This window comes from Schistocerca cancellata, chromosome 5 (genome assembly GCF_023864275.1).
Source record: "Schistocerca cancellata isolate TAMUIC-IGC-003103 chromosome 5, iqSchCanc2.1, whole genome shotgun sequence".
Taxonomy (NCBI): Eukaryota; Metazoa; Arthropoda; class Insecta; order Orthoptera; family Acrididae; genus Schistocerca; species Schistocerca cancellata.
The window spans coordinates 117132534-117145938 of record NC_064630.1 but is presented as its reverse complement, the minus strand read 5'-3'; positions in this window follow the sequence as shown (position 1 = coordinate 117145938).

The window sequence follows — 13405 nt, the reverse complement described above, 5'->3', positions numbered from 1 at the left end:
GGTAGTGCAAAGATAAAGATTGGTTGGTTGGTTGTTTTGGGGAAGGAGACCAGACAGCGTGGTCATCGGTCTCATCGGATTAAGGAAGGATGGGGATGGAAGTCGGCCGTGCCCTTTCAGAGGAACCATCCCGGCATTTGCCTGGAGTGATTTAGGGAAATCACGGAAAACCTGAATCAGGATGGCCGGACGTGGGATTGAACCGTCGTCCTCCCGAATGCGAGTCCAGTGTCTAACCACTGCGCCACCTCGCTCGGTGCAAAGATAAATTAAAAGTTCATATAGCAATGTGAAAACAATTACATACATCAATAAGTTTGTTCAAGCTTTAGGAAATTTGTATGTTCTATTTGAGATTTCACATTTTGTACCAAACTTCAATTCATTATGAATACTCGCATGCATTTTCATGTGACTAATAATGGCAAATTAAAATAAACTATTATTACTATTGAAAAGTCTCTGTTGGATTCCTTTCATGTTAACTTCTTAAATCTGCTGTCATTTACGGCCTAAATTCCTCTTCTAAATTTACTGTGGTGATACTATCTGGGAGGAGACTGAGCAGCGAAACGTGTTACTTTTACACATAATCAAGAACGATCTGTCACACTACTACACTTTAAAACACAGTTTATATGTAATTCATGTCACACAGTCTCATACGGAACCTACATCCGCTTTCTTTTATATACTGTATATGATAAGATACTGTCATCCCCCTCCCCTTCTGTGTGAGAGGATGAATGAGCAAATGTATTTCTAGTTGCATGCTAGAGGGTAGCAGACAAGCCTGTCTGCTAGAGAACAGTAGGACCAACGTCGGAACAGGTAGCTACGCTTTCTAAAGGCAGAGAGGTTTCTATTCTTAGTATGGTCCTGCCCGTCGCTTGTCATGTTGGTATAGGAAGCTGCCCCTCTGGTCACTTCCATTTGTATTTGTGAGGCACCCTCAGGAAGGGACCATATATATATATATATATATATATATATATATCACTGGTTATCGTATGACTATTAAACGATTATAATTAATGTTAGTCTGGTTGGGAATTTGGTAAGCTAGACTGGATACCTGGTGAAACAGTTGCGCAGTAATGCAAGGTTAACTTCCCCAGACAGCTCACAGCTTTTAACCCGCTTTTATTGTCTATCAGCACCGCTTTCATAGCAAATTAAAGCAACAACGTTACACTATTTTAAAATTATGATTAAATGATCGTTAAGTGAAACTTCCATTTGTTAATGAAAATGGGTTCTAATTAAAACTGAAAAAAAGGAAAACGCTGCAAGATTCAAACTAGTAACACCATGATTGATAACAACCAAATTTGGTTGTGTCAGTCAACTGCAATAACAGACACAGTAGCTAATGTCAATGAGAGCACTTATTGCACACAGTCTAACTTTTCGTACGGAAGCTTTTCGTGCCTTTTGGAACCATACTGTATGACTAGTTATGGTTGTAACAAGGTTCTTGGTTTGATAATGGGCATTTCAGCCTGAAACTGGTTCCTACTGCAGCAAAAATTGTATATCAATACAACTGAGAGGGACGAAACCAAAAAATTATCCCATTTTCTCAGTACTAAACAGTTGCGGATCTACTATCCTGTGTAACCATGCCCCAAACCGGCAAAAAAAAAAAAAAAAATCTTATCAACGGTCCTCGTAAATCTGAACTTCAAAGGAGATTTTTTTGGAGTTTTTTGAGAAATGCGTCATAGAACTAGGAATATTGATGTACAGGCACTGAACTTCCAATCTTAAATGTAAGGAGAAAACCAGAGAGGACACAGTAAGTGCACTTTCCATTCCAGCCAACTGTTACACAATTCCAGAATGTTAATCATTCTTTCTTTCGCTGCGGACACAGTGTCACCACAGAATGCTATCATTGATATTTTGTTATCCCGAATTTTTTAGTACCACTTTCTTGACTGCTTGATTCAATCCGTACACACCTCAGAAATGCACATAAGCGCTGAGCTCTTTTTTTACAGTTGTCAACTTGGGTGATAATTTGTCCAATGTGACATCGCAGTGACCTCTCGAGTTGTCGTCCCTTTGTGATGCTCGGTGGTAACTGCAGCCGCGTTGCAGCCAGCAGGTCGGCTATGTTTTGCTGATTGGCGTATATTCGAGGCAGCCGGAGCCTCTGTTTTGCCGGCAGTATATTTCGCGATTATGGGGCCATAAATGTCGGCGCGCATTCTGTGGCCGCCGCCGAGGCCTCCTAAAGCCGGCGTGTCGAGGCGGCGGCCGCGCGGGGGCCGTTGCGATGGGGGTGGGAGGCGGGGGCGGCGGTGCTGAGGTCCCGCGGGTCACCCAGACAGCCACACACGGGGCCGTGATGTGTGGCCGGCTGCGGCTGGGCTGCGGCTGCGGCTGCCGCTGCCACTGCGCCCTACTTTTTCTGCGCGGAGGGCGTGCTGACGCCTCAACGAGAAAGTGCTGCGAACACTGGCCAACGCTCTGCCGTCTCATACACTGCTCAGAGGCTAATGGCCGAGCTCCGAGAGCCTACACTTTGTTTCTGAACCAACTAATAGAAGTAATGTAACGTGACAGAAGACCAAGCGAATACGAATGACTTTACGAGTGGAAAAATAACGTGACTTTTTAGAGCGCTGAGTGAAGCTGAGTTTTTGTTGTGTGTTACGACTCTGAAACGGTGATACTTAGAGCTTCGTTATGCAATCAAGTATCGTGTTGAACTTGGGGAATCTGGCAGCGTGACCTTTGAAAAGTTGAAACAGGCCCATGGGGAACTTTCCTGATTAAGCACTCGCGTTTCTCACTGACGCAAGTCATTTTTAGAAGGCCGGGAACTACTTGGAGAAGTATCACGCTCAGGAAGAACTTCTGCTTCAAAAACCGACGAAAACCTCTCACATGTGCGAGTTTTTGGGTGATCAGACGAACGTTTATGAGTGACCTGTTAAACTTACACAAATTCACCGGACATCGAATTTTAAGTGAAGAGTCGAAGAAAACCTGTGCGCTGGACGTCTTGAGAGGTTTGCAATGATCAGGAATGGTGGTGACCACAGGTGACGAACCCTGGATTCTTGAGTAGGATCCTAAGAGGAAGCGGCAAAGTGAGGAACGGCAGACTCAGGCGACTCCTCGACCCAGGAAATTTCGATTGAGCAAATCAAAGATTAAAACAATGCTGATTTGCTTCAGGAATGGTGGTGACCACAGGTGACAAATCCTGGATTCTTGAGTAGGATCCTAAGAGAATGAGGAGTGGCAGACTCAGAGGACTCCTCGACCGAGGAAATCTCGAATGAGCAAATCATATACCAAAACAATGCTGATTTGCTTCATTAATAGTAGGGGCATCGTGCATAAAGAATTTGTTTCTCCACGACAGACTGTCAACGAAATATTTTACAAAGTTGTCCTCTAAAGGCTCAGGAAAAGGGTGAATCGAGTGAGACTGAGGATGCTGCGTCGTGAAAACGACCCATATCACACGGTCACTTCCGTCACTGAATTTTTGACTCCAAAAGGCATCCCTGTTGTTCCACAGCCTCCCTATTAAACTGATCTGAGTTATAGCGACTTTTTTCTTTCCCCGAAACTGTAAAATGTGTTAGAAGGACGTAAATTTAGGACTCTGGAGAAAATTCAAAATATGTGACCAATACGTTAAGGTGAAGCCGTTCAACGTTGCTGCCAAGACTGGGAACAACAACACCGTCGGTATACAGATTGTAACCATGTATCGAGTAGCACTGATATCGATTATTATAACATCGCTATGGTCGCTTCTTTGTTTTTTAGCGCCAGAACGAGAGAGAGAGAGAGAGAGAGTCACGTGCTGGTGTTCAACGTGTGCTTGGTGTGAAAATGTTAATGAATCAGGCTAAGAGAACAAGTATATTTAGTGACTATAAAGGTGTTTGATGCTATGTGATCATTCGTGTACCTCACGAATTGTTCACGAAGTCATAAATCAGGAGAACAATCGCGAGAACATGATTAGGTGCCTGCGAGCATCTCATCCCCGCCGGTAAATGAAACTTGGATTACCTATCTTGCCACGAACGCCTCATCTGGATTTCAGTGTGGGATGATGTATTGTGGTGCAGTGTTACTGTATGTATCAGTGTATCAATATATTTGTTATTTTGTGAAGAGTGTAACAGTGCAGCGCTGTGTATCGCAAGTGTAAAAAAAATACATCAATGGATTATACTAGGCTAAAACTTGAATTTTGGTGATTGGCACTCCTTTGTTCCCCTTGTTAGTTATTATTACAGCAATAATCAGGTTGCTGTTCCTAGACTGCAAGGGAAGAAGCGAATGACGATAGGATTTACGAGGTGAGTGGATAAAATTAGCAAACTTAGACGGAACTATAACCCTAACCTCCCCCATTCGCTTACAAGATGCCGATCGGAACTACTTTGAAGGTGACAACGCTGTGGTTTGAAAAAATAAAAAACTTTGGTCGATAAAAATCAGTCTCATTACATATAAAAAAAATCAGTCCCATTACTTTTCCCACACACCTTATATAGAGGAAACGTAATCATTTGCAAGAACACAGTGAAGTTTCCACTGAGACATAGAGAAAATGATACGTTTTCAGCTTCAGCCACTTTTATTTTCCATTATCTGTTGATCATACATTACACTTAACTTCGTTCAGCCATTATATTCCATATCATTTTAATATGAACAGAGATATGCTATGGTAAGTAATGAACGCATGGGATTAACCATCTCATCGCTTTTGCAATTAAAAGTACATAAAAACATCGAAAGTGTTCTAGATATGGGAAATATAATCACGAAGACAAGGAACACAAGCTCAAAAGTTAGAAAATATCTTCTTTTCCCTGATATTCTTCAATACGTACACAGATGAAGTAATCTGTAAGTTTTAAACAGTGAACAAACGAGTGGACTAGTTTTACATCGCGTCTCTACACCAAATGTAATTTTATTTGCAAATGACCTAACTTTGAATACAGGGAATGAAGATGATATTCAGATGAGAGTTTATATGTTGCAGCAGATAGCCTCAGATTACGTCCTAAACTTGCGTGTAGATAAAACAAAAGTGATAGAATTCCAAGTCACAAAACCACTATACCAAAAATAGTCATGAGTAATACAATCTTGGAAGTATAGAAACATTTTAAATGGCTAGGATGGTACATCAGGACACCCTGTATAAACAAAACCTTGACGTGAATCAAAAATTAAATAAATTTGCTTCCATATGTGCAACCACCGTAAAAAAATTTATGCACAATAAAATTATGAAAGAAACCCAGCTGAAGTTTTACGAGATCATGGCAGTGCCAGCTCTTGCATAAACGAGTATATGGAAGTGAAGCAAGCGACAACAAGACACGAAGATGATAGAGTACACGCACAAGAACTCAGTTTTCTAAGAAGAGTGGAAGGATGTACAGGACAAGATCGTGAAAGAAATGTGGATATAAAGAAAGATATAGGAAGCCTAAACGAAGAAAATAGCAGAAAATAGAAGGAACGGGATTAAATTTAGGGTGAAATGATATCAGTGGCAGCATTCGGTGATGCGATTGCTGTCATCAATGAAAGTGAGGAAGAAATACTGTACAATTAATCAAAACGTTCCTAGCTTATTCAACAAACTTAGTTTATATTCTGAATCGCACATCATCCTTTTTTTCGCATGTCTTCTTGTCTTTTTCAGAATATTCATTTACCCTTAAAGCTTCATCTACATATGTACTCAGTACGTCATCGCACAGCGCGTGGCATAAGTACGTCGTACCCATACTATCGACTGTCTGTCTATTCCATTCGCATATTGATGAAAATGACTATATGATATGTACAGGCCCTTTTCCCATGTATCTTGCTCTCAGGATCCATACACAACAGTGGCCACATAATGGACATCCCTCGCATCTTATTCTCATGATCCGTACACGGGATGCACAGTGGTGATAGCATAACGGTCATAAGGCATTCTTCCTATACAGTCTCTCGAAATCCACCTAAAAGGGTTTCGCAAGAACTACGTCTACATTCTTCCGAGGATTCCCTCTTAAATACGCCGAGCACTACAGTTACATTTCTGTAGGTGCTGTACTGATCTGTTACGATTGTAGTAGGTGGTCTCCGAATTCATTCGATGTGTATCATAAAGTCTACTTAAGACTGACATCAAACACTGCCAAAGCATTGGACACACTAGCGTCTTGCATGCCGTTTCCTTTTAAAAGACATACTGCACTCTCTCTGAATCCGTCCAACAATTACTGTACCTCCTACGTTCGACTTTCATTATTCTGAGTTTACGTGATAGTTCCATTTCAAATCGTTTCTTAATATTATATGTAAATACCGATACGATTTGACGCGGTTAGGGAGTTCACCGCTGGTAATCGGAAATTGTTGCTTCTTTCTGTTTGTCATATACATTACCTTTCATTTATCCACATTTAAAGGAGCTGTCGTATACACTTTGTTGCAGCACACACATATTTACTTTCGTACCCGAATAACATTCGTCGTCAAGTGAAACTCGAGCCAAACGTATGCTGGGTGTTCGCAATTTCTATTACAAGCGGTTGTAGAGATGACTTATCAGATAAAGTTTTGATATGGAACCAATGTCAGGAAATGTACCGTTTGCATGTACAATAATTTTGAAGATCAGTTTGCTTTCATATTTCTCGCCTCATGGTACAGTACGCAATGGTAGAATGCACAGCGTCTATAATGAGAACGGTTTGTGGATAACGTCTGTCCATTACGTGCTATTTTCGTCCAACAACGACAGTGGCATTCTCCGAGAGGGTCTTTTCGCATATGTAGAGGTTGTACAGGTACTGTTTTCTACATCTAAATGATTATTTCCCTCCTTGTCCTCATGCATTATTGCAAACACCTTATATCTTACTGAACTTAGTGGACTCTGGCCTGGCTTAAATGTCTCTATTTAGACTTTCAACTAAGGTATCTATAAACTAACTCAAGATGGGCACTGTATTTTTAAACAATAGAAATGTATCTAACACAATCGGGATGCATGCTGCCTAATGGCTATCATTTTTTCGCAATCTTTTGCATCAATGCAATTTACACATTTTAACGTCTGCTATGGCGTAACTTGAATTGCGAATAGTTCAATGAGGCACTCGAAAAAATCGTGACGCACGAAATGCAAGCAAACAAACGGTGATATCCCTTACCTTTATTTGTTCCGTGATGTATTGCTAATTCCATTTACCAAGAAACTCTATCTTGTAGTAGTCGTTATTTCACTCTTTAGTGCATATCTGCTATCGCATGTTAAGTCCTACCCAGGTATGATGAATATTTGCTCTAATTTCGGTTATCGTACATGAAACAAAGGAGACACAACATATAATTATAACGAGTAATGGAAATTTATATGTATCGAGCCCCATGTCGGGCGCCAGATGTGACGTTACCTCCAACGTCGCAATGAGGGGTATGGTATGAAGGTTTTTCTCAAAGGTGTGATATTAAATTAACAGTTGGTGAGCTAAGCCACTTAGCGTGATACAGTAGTAATGACATGTAGGCAACACATATTGAGGGTGGATTATTCTTGTATAAGTAGCACAATGCAGTGCATTTCATGTTGCGATCCACTCACGGAACTGTTCCTAAAAATTTGCGCTCTACCGGACAAGTGAGTGGGTTGGCAGATGTCATTCCTCGGAAACTGTATCCGATCAGACCGACGAAAATCTCCCTATAAAAGGTTACATACAGCAAGGAAACAATCGGATAAAACATCTCAGGGGGATTCTGGCTCTGCCGGCCGTTGTGGCCGAGCGGTTCTAGGCGCTTCAGTCTGGAACCGCGCGACCGCTGCGGTCGCAGGTTCGAATCCTGCCTCGGGCATCGATGTGTGTGATGTCCTTAGGTTAGTTAGGTTTAAGTAGTTCTAAGTACTAGGGGATTGATGAAGTAGTTCTAAGTTCTAAGGGACTGATGACCTCAGATGTTAAGTATCATAGTGCTCAGAGCCATTTGAACCATTCCGGCTCTCAATTGAAAAGCATTAACGAAAGAATAGGAATAGTGTCCGGTCGTTCGCCTTTGAACAATTAGCCATCAACCTCGCCTGTTTTTCCCTTATAACACATATAAAGTACAAGATAAATGAAGCAAATGGTTTGGAGACAAGATGGTTATTCTGATTAAATGACGAACTCGGCGAATTGTACTGATCTCAGTAATATTTAGGCATCAAAATTTACAGAGTTATCGAAATTACATCCGCTCAGTTAGAGATTCTGAGGGAGACAAGAAACCAACATGATGACAAATGAAGATACCTCTATCATTTATTTCTGTGGGTTTACATTAACCACCTATACAGCTCCTGGAAGCATCGATGCATAAAAATATGTTCATTCGTTTTACATTGAACATTGACTCTCATTACATGGGTTTTTGCGAATAAATTATCTTTATCATATTACTTACCATCACGTTATCAATTCAATGAGAACAGACTAGAGAGAAATAAATATAATAAGAAACATTTCAGTCCATGTCATGTTGAATCGGTTTAGGTCTGCAACTGAGCTACGGAAATCATAAAATAAGACTTTTCCAGCCCCACTCAAGTTCATTTTTCAGAATTTCTTGGCACAATGAGTTTTATCATCAGATGCATATTCCTGTGACTAATAATTACTGTCTTCTACTTCGTCTTCACACATTTATGAAGAAACTTGTTACGGTACTTCATGTCCCGTATGACCTTCCTACATTTCCCAGTGCATTTATAGTTAAGGGCTCTTTCTTGTAGTCTTTCTCATCCCATACGGTATATATGAGAAAAGATGCTTTGGTACGCGACCGACAGTTGGCGTTCGTTAGTAAACAGAGATGTATAACGGAGAGTTTTATTCTTTTGAGAATGCATTTCTCCAGCTTTCGTATTATTATTTACTGTGCCTCATGGAATCCTAATTTTAAGGTACATTATATTATGTGGCACTATAGACACATTCCCATTATATTTATTTAATCTATACAGTAAAGCGAAATAAGCATTTGTGTTTACCTTGAAAACTGGGCAACATAGTTCCGAAACATGTTCTACAAAATATTGGGTTCGTGCGTATCTTTGTAGAGGTTTTCCAAAAGTTTAAAAATAGATACACATAACAGAGTCTTTAGTCATCACGAATATATATTGTCCTTCACTACTTACAACAGCCTACCAAAGCTGGAGTAGCTTTCAGATTCTGCGACTGTAGAAATTACGTGGTTTTGAGGTGAAGAACTCTTCGAGCCACTTTCGAGTACATTTTCACATGGAGAAGAAGTTCCTTGAAGGCTGTTCGGTAAAAAAAAATAACAGTCTATAAATAATACCACAGCAACCCGAATAACGGTCATATAAAAGAAAAACGCTATGAACTTACGTTCCAACCTAGTAAACAGGGTGAATACACGGACAAGGAAAAAAATTCCCGAGTTTTTCCCGGATTTTCCGATTCAAAAAACATTTCCTCCCAGGTGAAATACACTTTTTCCATGTTAAGTGACAGTGTACTTTCTCTCGGAACTGTAAAAGTTATCAATCCTTTGAATGGCTATGCTTTTATACACCGGAACTTTAGAAAACGAAACTCAAGGGAAAAATAGTAGAAAAAAGCCGTGTTTCGAAAAGATCTTTGATGTGCAGCAACATGTACGCTGTATATTTTCGTATTACGAAAGTATAAATGCGAATTCCACCCAACACCGCATGTTACTTTTGAAGCACTGAAATCGAGATGGCGATGCGCTTTTGAAAGCCAGTCACAGCTCAAGTCACGTGATCTCGCAAAAGAAGGACAGCAGATATTCAGAGTATACGACACGTTATGTACTCAGCCAATAGCAACAACACTGTTAAGTAGTGTGAACACACAAATAGGAAAAGAGACTGGTTTAAATTAATGTGTAAAATAATATGTAGTGTTGCTACAAGAAAAGCAAAGCTTTCACAAATATTATTGGTCTCGAAGATTTGTGGGGACGTGGAACGACTGGCTCACCCCCCAATAATAAATAATATCGGTACCCTACCGCAGTGAGAAGAACTGAATCTTTGCCAGATCAGTTCTCTGTAGTACGCGCTCTATGCTACACGCATTGTGTATACGCTGCGAGAGTAAAAGTGTTGATAGTAAGTGATGCGAGAGCGAGTGATTGTTTACAATCGTAATTACCATGCTCGCTCCCCACTACGTATAGATTAATAAGGTGCAGGAGAAGCTAAGATTGCACATATAATGTTCATCTACATCTACATCTACATCTACATTTATACTCCGCAAGCCACGCAACGGTGTGTGGCGGAGGGCACTTTACGTGCCACTGTCATTACCTCCCTTTCCTGTTCCAGTCGCGTATGGTTCGCGGGAAGAACGACTGTCTGAAAACCTCTGTGCGCGCTCTAATCTCTCTAATTTTACATTCGTGATCTCCTCGGGAGGTATAAGTAGGGGGAAGCAATATATTCGATACCTCATCCAGAAACGCACCCTCTCGAAACCTGGCGAGCAAGCTACACCGCGATGCAGAGCGCCTCTCTTGCTGAGTCTGCCACTTGAGTTTGTTAAACATCTCCGTAACGCTATCATGGTTACCAAATAACCCTGTGACGAAACGCGCCGCTCTTCTTTGAATCTTCTCTATCTCCTCCGTCAACCCGATCTGGTACGGATCCCACACTTATGAGCAATACTCAAGTATAGGTCGAACGAGTGTTTTGTAAGCCACCTCTTTTGTTGATGGACTACATTTTCTAAGGACTCTCCCAATGAATCTCAACCTGGTACCCGCCTTACCAACAATTAATTTTATATGATCATTCCACTTCAAATCGTTCCGCACGCATACTCCCAGATATTTTACAGAAGTAACTGCTACCAGTGTTTGTTCCGCTATCATATAATCATACAATAAAGGATCATTCTTTCTATGTATTCGCAATACATTACATTTGTCTATATTAAGGGTCAGTTGCCACTCCCTGCACCAAGTGCCTATACGTTGCAGATCTTCCTGCATTTCGCTACAATTTTCTAATGCTGCAACTTCTCTGTATACTACAGCATCATCCACGAAAAGCCGCATGGAACTTCCGACACTATCTACTAGGTCATTTATATATATTGTGAAAAGCAATGGTCCCATAACACTCCCCTGTGGCACGCCAGAGGTTACTTTAACGCCTGTAGACGTCTCTCCGTTGATAACAACATGCTGTGTTCTGTTTGCTAAAAACTCTTCAATCCAGCCACACAGCTGGTCTGATATTCCGTAGGCTCTTACTTTGTTTATCAGGCGACAGTGCAGAACTGTATCGAACGCCTTCCGGAAGTCAAGAAAAATAGCATCTACCTGGGAGCCTGTATCTAATATTTTCTGGGTCTCATGAACAAATAAAGCGAGTTGGGTCTCACACGATCGCTGTTTCCGGAATCCATGTAGATTCCTACATAGTAGATTCTGAGTTTCCAAAAACATGATATTCGAGCAAAAAACATATTCTAAAATTCTACAACAGATCAACGTCAGAGATATAGGTCTATAGTTTTGCGCATCTGCTCGACGACCCTTCTTGAAGACTAGGACTACCTGTGCTCTTTTCCAATCATTTGGAACCTTCCGTTCCTCTAGAGACTTGCGGTACACGGCTGTTAGAAGGGGGGCAAGTTCTTTCGCGTACTCTGTGTAGAATCGAATTGGTATCCCGTCAGGTCCAGTGGTTCTTTTTTGCGCGTGTTAGACTTTAAGAAACATCACATAAATGTGCCAGTGAAATGTTTAATAACAACACAAATGTCTGATCTTCTGGGCTCGAAATTCTTCTAAATGGCTCGTCCTCAAAGAGTTGATTTTTAAATGAGAGTCGAGCGCTCTGTGATTTAAGAAATTCATCGTACATTCTGTCACATGGTTCATCTTGCGTGAAAGGGAATTTACTTTGAAAGTAAAGCGTAGTTTACACGACGACACTATGTTGCAGGCAACTGCGCTATTGGTCACTGCGCATGGGCGCCGCGCGACTGCCAAACTCGTTGGTGAAACTAAAAACTTTCGGCGTGTTCAAACTTTGGCAGCACTAGCTGCACGTGTTTTGAGGTTACGTGTGTTCATGTAGTGCGGACAAACTGAAATATGAAGTCGGGAACAGACAATAATGTTCGCTTTTCCGATATCTAAGTCTTCTATAGGTGTTTGTGGGATTTCAATGATGCTGATTACAAAATCATAAACAAAATATAGCTGCTCCTGAGACCGTCATGTGCGATCAGAACACTGATAGTTTGACAGTGTCTGAGCTGCAGGGCAAAATGTATTGAATTAAGTGCACATATACACGTGAATTAAGAAAAACACAAGCCGGCCGCGGTGGTCTAGCGGTTCTAGGCGCGCAGTCCGGAACCGCGCGACTGCTGCGGTCGCAGGTTCGAATCCTGCCTCGGGCATGGATGTGTCCTTAGGTTAGTTAGGTTTAAGTAGTTCTAAGTTCTAGGGGACTGATGACCACCAATGTTAAGTCCCATAGTGCTCAGAGCCATTTGAACCATTTTGAACCAAGAAAAACACAACAGTGTACCATTCTGGCTGTGGAAATACTCTCGTCTACAAGACTAAAATCCCATCGTTCGAGTTCTCCGACTCTTTTTTAAGGAATATTTTTTACAGGAGGGTCTACACGAATCAAGAAGCTGCATTCTTTATTCAATATTCATCTATTTAAAAAGTCGCAGCAGTGCTCCCCATTCACATGCGTATGAATTTAGAAGTAGGCTACCGCCACTACAGATCTATCTTCAAGAAAGTACTTTCCAAACCATTCTCTTCTTAATGCGGCCGCTGCGAATAATTATTGCTGTTAATGTTAATAATTATTACTGTTACGTTAATAATCTCCTAGCATGCCGAGTATTCTCGACTGCAATGCACGTTATGTGATATCTAATTTCAGTTCTGGCGACAGCACTTCATGCATTACAGTATGTTTTCCTTACCGCATAATTAACCCTATTTAGAAGAAACGTGAACAGTTCTGGTGACATTCAAAGATAACTGAAGGAACTTCTTGGGTGTTCCACTATAAATTGTTCCAGTAAGGTTGCTGACCAACCGAGATGATGTCTTTTCTTCATCCAGTCACGATTCGGAACACGTTTCTTATTTTTTCTTATGCAGCGATTCCATACAACAAGCTTTAAATCCATTACAACTCGTGCGACGTACAGCTGCCAAAACCTTTATTTCAGAGACGACTCAGGAACCCACAAACCGACGAACATTAAGTGTATACTGGTGTCTGCCGTGTCTACAGTCATATACAAGTACGAAACCATTTGCGTGAAACTTATTCCATGCAACGTATGGT